This window comes from Lampris incognitus, chromosome 12 (assembly GCF_029633865.1).
Source record: "Lampris incognitus isolate fLamInc1 chromosome 12, fLamInc1.hap2, whole genome shotgun sequence".
NCBI lineage: Eukaryota > Metazoa > Chordata > Actinopteri > Lampriformes > Lampridae > Lampris > Lampris incognitus.
Window position 1 is genome coordinate 15,411,186 of NC_079222.1, and position 6,056 is coordinate 15,417,241.

General features: G+C 43.2%; 1 long non-coding RNA gene across 1 annotated transcript; it reads left to right on the plus strand.

Annotated features, from left to right (window-relative positions):
- The first annotated feature begins 334 nt into the window (after positions 1-334).
- Positions 335-5,630, plus strand: LOC130121503 (uncharacterized). Its single transcript, XR_008811077.1, has 4 exons — positions 335-417; positions 2,276-2,394; positions 3,588-3,652; positions 5,606-5,630. It is a non-coding gene; the product is annotated as an uncharacterized LOC130121503 (long non-coding RNA).
- The last annotated feature ends 426 nt before the right edge of the window (positions 5,631-6,056 follow it).

The following is a 6,056-nucleotide window of genomic DNA, read 5'->3' on the forward strand; positions in this document are numbered from 1 at the left end:
ACAATGTGTTGAAAGAGGTTCTTCTGTTGACCAAAGGGATTCTTCTTGATTTGACTTTTTTTCTATTAAAAAGAGCAGGAAATTTGTTTTTTTTTTCTAATTTTATTTTCATTTGCTTTCCGCCTTTCTTGTTCATCGCAGATGCATTGACATTTGATGTTTTGCTCCCAACTGTGCACCCGTATTGGATAGTGGCATTGCATCACTGTTTTCCAGAAAAGACCACGGTGAACGTCTTGCTGTGTCTATTATGATGACAAGGTGGAATGTGTGTGTGTATGTGTGTGTGTGTGTGTGTGTGTGTCGCACTCTCTCAGACTACGGACTACACTCCAGGAACTTGGAGGAGAACCGATGTCCATCTGGAGAATCCGGAGTACCATACCAGATGGTTCTTTAAATACTTCCTGGGAAAAGGTCAGTGTTGTTCTGCAACTTTCTATTTAAATGTGTGGGCACATGCATTTCAAATCTAAATACCTAAGCACGCATGCACGCACGCATGCACACACACACAGGATAAGAGAGGAAAGGAAGGGGGAGGGAAATATGGATTTAATTATAAATATGGAAGTGTGGGAGACTACGCTGCTTCTGAGAAATACCAGAAATACATTTCTGAATTTATAAATAAATCTTCAACATTGCATGTTGGCCTTGTCTTCATGCGGCACCAATCTTCATCCATGGCCAGCACTTGTTAGCATCTTGCTATACCTCCAAGTTAAGAGCCTGAAACGCACTTATTATTCCTGTCCAAGGCACAGGGAGAGAGGTGGACGCTCGGCCTCGCCGGACAAAGGCTCGCCTTAAACAGATGACGTGATTAAGATCTGACTGGGTCCTCTTGTGAAACGAGTATGGCACAGACCACCTTAGAGTAGCCGGTGCTAACAACACCCTGAAAGTATTTTTTAAGAAATACATTAGATTTTCTCACCTGTCACTACACCTTTTTGAACCTTCATTTTACAATCAAACACATTTGCTACGAGTGATAATGCAAATAAGAAAAAGAGAGGGAGAGAGAAATTGGATAAAGGATGGGGTGGGGTGGCCATAGTTTTTTGTCCATCATCCCAACCGCTGGTTAAAAAGAAGAAGAAGAAAAAAAAGCAAAAATCAGAGAGCGAATAAAAAAGCTATCTCTCTCTCATGGCATGAGAAGTTTTTTGTTTTGTTTTGTTTTTTGTTTTTTTTCTGCACCTGTCAGAGCTGAGCCGTCTCTGTTCCGCTAGCTGGCTAAAGCTAGCTGCGAGCGACGACATAAAAGGCTATTGATCGTTAGCCATTGATCGTTAGCGGGGCATTTCCTGTGTCTTGGAGCATTTAGTTTCAGTTGTAAGCAAACGTTAATGAGGTGAACAACAACAACAAAAGTGGACGTTACTTCCTTTATGTCTCTGAAAATTAAAATTAAACTGCATTTTGAAAATGTAAATCTTATATGGTAGCATCATTTATGTTTAGCATCTTGCTAGTTAACATGACAAAGCAACCCCATCCTCACCATGTGGTTACTGCCATTTGGACCTTATCTAATGGAGACTGAGGAGAGCTGGATATTGGCGCTCGTGGATGAGGAAGCAAAAGCTGAGGATTGTAAAAAAAAAAAAAAGAAGAAGAAAAAGAAGAAGGTGACAATGGGTTAGAGAGAGGGCAGATCAGAGTTCCAGTCTTTAATTGTGTTTGGAGGTCTGCTTAGTGTTGTCACTGAACATGTCACCCCGTCAACCAGAGAGGCAGATGCATGAGTGTGGAACTCTGTTTTCGTGTTGTCAGGGGACGTTTATACATGCCACACATAGGGAACATGGATGAGGATTTGAAAGGGGGGGAAAAAGATAATTAAAGGATGCAGAGCACAGAAGGAAGAGTAATTGCAATGAAAGAGGGTACAAGGCAGAGATAAGAAAAAATAAGTGTCATAAAAGCGAAATACTCCAATTGAATTTTTAAGCCCAATGCTTCATCTTGGAAATACAGAGACAACACAATGAATCAGTGTCAGGAAAGCAGTCTTTTTACAAAACAGCAAAAACACCATGTCTCTTCACCATCGACCCAACTTTTTGTGGCATAAACAGGTCATGCATGGCTTTAGTGTGTGTGTGTGTGTGTGTGTGTGTGTGTGTGTGTGTGTGTGTGTGTGTGTGTGTGTGTGTGTGTGTGTGTGTGTGTGTGTGTGTGTGTGTGTGCAAGCACATACAAAATACAAATGCTAAAGTGCAAGCAGAACAATTGTTGTATTTTTTCTCTCTTTCTCTCAAATCAGTCCATCAGAACTATGTAGGAACAGATGCAGAGAAGAACCCCTTCTACTTGTCAGTGGTACTATCAGACCAAAACAACCAACGGGTCCCTCAGTACCGGGCTATTCTCTGGAGAAAGACGGTGAGATGTTACTTAAAGGTTTACTGCATCATGTCAAAAGACCCCATTCACACCTTTATTATGAGGCCTGGACGCTTTTGCTGCTCCCTCCCATTGTGTGTGTGTGTGTGTGTGGGTGTGTGTGTGTGTGTGTGTGTGTGTGTGTTTGTACTTGTCTGATTGTGTGACTGTAGTGCGTTGACTCATCTCAAAGACCTAGCTTCCTCAGGTGTAAATCTGGCCTCAAGCCTTGTGTGAAACCTGATTATGGTGTATCTCCCCTGCCTGATCACATTGGTTTGTCTTGTCCGTGTGCATCACTGTCTAAATTGTGTAAGACATTATCATGTTATCGTTGAACAGGGCAACTCAGCTTGCTTCAATTTGGCTTGGTCCTCTATCGTCACTCAATGACTCAATGTGAAATAAGTTGTGAACGGTGTATTTCTTTTTGGAGCTCCTTTACTTCTGTAAAGTTCCCTTTTAACAAACCAGACACATTTTTAATAGATTATTTTAACAAATGAGTCAGAAGTTTGTTTTGGTCCCCCCCCCCTCCTCTGTAGATGTAAGGATACCCTCATAAGAATGTAACTCCCAGATAACATGGGCTAGTAGATTGTTACTTTGAAAAAACCAGGATGTTGGACGTCCGAGTAGTGTAGCGGTCTATTCTGTTGCCTACCAACATGGGGATCGCCGGTTCGAATCCCCGTGCTACTTCCGGCTTGGTCGGGCGTCCGTACAGACACAATTGGCCGTGTGTGTGGGTGTGAAGCCGGGTGTGGGTTTTTGTCCTGGTCAGTCGGGTTGCCTGTTCGGGGCGGAGGGGGAACAGGGGGGAATAGCGTGATCCTCCCACGTGCTACATCCCCTTGGCGAAACTCCGGACTGTCAGGTGAAAAGAAGCGGCTGGCGACACCACATGTATTGGAGGAGACATGTGGTAGTCTGCAGCAGTCCCCGGATTAGCACAGTGGGTGGAGCAGAGATCGGGACCGCTCGGAAGAGTGGTGTAATTGGCCGGATACAATTGGGGAGAAATAACGAAAAAACGATGTTTTCTGCATGATGAACCACTCCCAACAGCCCATAACATTGGTTTAGGCTCGCAGAACAAAAACTGCTTTGAATCAGTGAGTTCACAAAGAAAAAATATTGCGGTCCACTTTCTTACCATTTTTAATCCTTATCTGTCTTTCTTATTTCCTCAGGGTACACTAAAGATCAGCCTTCCTTATAGCCCTACAAAAACACTATCAGTCAAGTCCATCCTAAGGTAAGACATGCACAGGCAAACTGCATGCGCACCGGGTTGGTTTAAATAATAATAATAATGATAATAATAATAGATTACATTTATATAGCACTTTATCTTGACACCCAAAGCACTTCACAGTGAAGGGGGAAACTCACCTCAACCACCACCAATGTGTAGCACCCACCAGGGTGATGCATGGCAGCCATTTTGCACCAGAACGCTCACCACACATCAGCTTCAGGTGGAGAGGGAGGAATCATTGAGCCAATTACATGGGGGGATGATGAGGTGGCCAGATGGAGAGAGCCAGGTTGGGGATTTTGCCAGGACACTGGGGAACCCCCTACTCTTTGCGATACACGACATGGTACCAATGACTACAGTGAGTCAGGACCTCAGTTTCATGTCTCATCCGAAGGACAGCATCTCCTACGGCACAGTTTCCCAGTCACTGCACTGGGATTTTTGTTGTTTATTGGTACCAGAGGGAAGACTGCCCCCTAATGGCCCATCAACACCACTTCCAGCAGCAACTCAGTTATGCTGGGAGGTCTCCCATCCAAATAATAGCCAAGCCCACACCTGCTTAGCTTCCGTCATTCAGCAGAACAAGGGTACATGTTGGTATGGCTGCTGGAAAATGACCCAAGTGACAGAATTTGATTCACTTAATTTGTCAAGTACAATAAATATACAACTGTTGTTACAATGAGGCAGGTACATACTCATATATTACATTGTTTCACAATACATAACTGTATACATAAGGATGATAGGTTGTCCAACCTTGGGGGTCGACCCGGGTCATCCTCTGTGTGGAGTTTGTATGTTCTCCCTGTGTCTGCATGGGTTTCCTCCGGGTGCTCCGCTTTCCTCCCACAGTCCGAAGACATGTAGGTCAGGTGAATCGGCCATACTAAATTGACCCTAGGTGTGAATGTGTCGGTTCTGTGATGGACTGGCGGCTTGTCCAGGGTGTCCCCCCACCTGCTGACCAATGACCGGTGGGATAGGCTCCAGCTTCCCGCAGCCCCAATTGGGATAAGTGGCTTGGATATTGGATGGATGGATGGATGATAGGGAGTCAGTGCATTGCAGAAGGACAGTTAATGGACTGTAGACCATGCATGACTCTCCACATATATACTTACAATATCCATCCATCCATTATCCAAACCACTTATCCTGCTCTCAGGGTCAGTGGGGATGCTGGAGCCAATCCCAGCAGTCATTGGTCAGCAGGTGGGGGTCACCCTGGACAGGCCGCCAGTCCATCACAGTACTTACACTACATACATGCAATATTCTATATTTGATAACATGCACATCACACACTATATGAACTTACGATTCAAAAATGGATTATATAAACAAATCTGACAGTCTTAAAATTACACAGAAATATTGTACCTTGTTCTAAGAATCGATTATTCAAAGTTGCTGAAATACTGCAATTACTGAAACTGACTCTATGAGATTATATATTATGATATAAGAATAGTATTTATCTCACTTTAAGAAATCTTACCTTGTAGAACAATCTTTATATCTATTATTATATATCTATTATTATCTATTAAATATCTATTATTTTGCTTTTTGGGGAGATTTTGTATATGCTAAATTTTGTTTCAGTTTTGACATGGCATTTTTGCAGTGTAGTGAGTGACTGAGAACCAGTTCAGTGGTGAGATGAGGTGCAGGATGCAGATATAATAAGATCACTAGAGAACATACTGCTGGGGCTGAAAAGCATCATATCAAGAAAAGCCTGAAACAGGAAAAAAAGCCACTTGCACCACGAGAAATCCCCTATATCAGGTCTCCCTCTTTATCTCTTTGTAACCCTCAGGGCTCTCTCTCTCTCTCTCTCCTCCATCTATCCTTTCTCCCTCTACAATGTTGTCAATCCCCCCCCATCCCCCATTTTTACCAATGTCTCTTCCACACTCTTTTGTCCTTTACTTCTAGTGCAATGAACCTGGACAGGTTTGAGAAAGGCCCCAGGGAGATTCTCAACCCAGACATCCAGAAGGTGAGAATAATGCACCAGCCACATCTTTAGGAAATATGGCACCAGCCTATCTCACCATGGGTCAGGCCAACCCCCACCCTCACTGTATATCTGCAGGATTACAGTAGATGGCAGAAAATGTCATGTCATCTCGACACAGAGGGCTGTGCTTTGAGTCAGATTCAAACTAATAAACTGCCATCTCATCTTCCCTCAGGATCTGCTGGTGTTGGAGGAACAAGAGGTATGGGAGTCACACCTCAGATGATAGTCCTTTCCTGCTGATTAATGTGCAGTTTGATTTACTGACTGACTGGTATTTATTATGATATAGGATTTGGTTCTTTAACATAAGAATTTGTGAGTCAAGATAAATCATAATTTTTATGCATTTTAGTTCTGTTTTGT